This window comes from Anomaloglossus baeobatrachus, unplaced genomic scaffold (assembly GCF_048569485.1).
Source record: "Anomaloglossus baeobatrachus isolate aAnoBae1 unplaced genomic scaffold, aAnoBae1.hap1 Scaffold_2233, whole genome shotgun sequence".
In the NCBI taxonomy this organism is placed as follows: Eukaryota; Metazoa; Chordata; class Amphibia; order Anura; family Aromobatidae; genus Anomaloglossus; species Anomaloglossus baeobatrachus.
In genome coordinates, this window is record NW_027441995.1 from 341537 (window position 1) to 342736 (window position 1200).

General features: G+C 44.0%; 1 pseudogene; it reads left to right on the top strand.

The window, feature by feature from the left end:
• The first annotated feature begins 452 nt into the window (after positions 1-452).
• Positions 453-659, top strand: LOC142261457 (U2 spliceosomal RNA; annotated as a pseudogene).
• Positions 660-1200: the final 541 nt, after the last annotated feature.

Here is a 1200-nt window from a genome sequence, read left to right on the forward strand (position 1 = left end):
CTGTCCTGTCCTGTCCGTCCGTCTTTTTGTATCATGAATTGGAAAGACTGAAAGGGGGAGGGGAGGTGCTTGTGTCCAAAAGGAGGAGTTATTCAGATAAATTGCAGTGGGCGGCGGCTGCAAAAAGCACCATTCTTCTTGTTTTTGCTCTGCAAAACAGCCTTTTCAAGGGTTGGCTTGGGTGACAAAATGTCTTCTGTAGGCGTGGGTTTGTCTCCCTCTCCCTAAGATGTGTCCGGTATAGGCCAGGGTGCCACTCAAGGCCGTAACCAATTCGGGTTATAGCTTCTCGGCCTTTTGGCTAAGATCAAGTGTAGTTTCGGAGGACGCTACCTTGGTCGGTACTGGAAGGTTCCTGGGATTGCACGTCTGCCGGCCTTGAGGAAGTGTGTGCGCCTTCTGGTGACACATAGCCCTCTTGTGCCTGGACGGTTCCCAGGCAACGGGAGGCGATCACCTTTGTTATTTTGAAGTCCTACTGATAAACAGAAAAAAAAAAAAATTAAATCTGTTCTTATCAGTTTAATATCTGATACGTCCCCTCTCTGGGGACCATATATTAAATGGATTTTTAGAACAAGGAGATGGAAAAAATCTTGCTCTGTCCACTGCACGCATTGACCTGGTATTGCAGTACCTCCAGGACCGGTGCACCCCTTCTTAACCCAGTTTCCAAAAGCAGAACTCAATTCACCTGATTCAAATGAGCCCCATTAGTGAATTGAAAGAAAGCAAAAACTTTATATGCACCTCAATTTGGCCAATTCACTTTTCACACTTTCACCCTTTTTTTTATCTTTCACACCTTTTACTTGCTTTATTGATGCAAAAAGCTGTGCCAAATAGCAAACTCATCTCCACTCAACTTGACCAACTCTGCTATGTCCCGTGCAGTATCTTATTCTCAGTCTTATCTAGATCATTTGCAATTGAATAGAATAGATCCCTTTTAACTGCTTATGACTGTGTAAAATATGTAGTTTTACTGGGCTGGGATGAGAGAATCCATTGAAGCATGCTGTAGGGATTGTGGTTCCTGTGTGCTAAGAAGAGAGGCTGGCACCAGCCAGAAAGCCCCATTGCAGCCAATAATCACTTAATAACTTTTTCAACTTGTCATCATATGGGAGGCCTTCCATTCCTTGTAGTAGTCTAGTTGCCCACCTTTTAACTGACTCTAACTTCTGAATGTCCTTATTA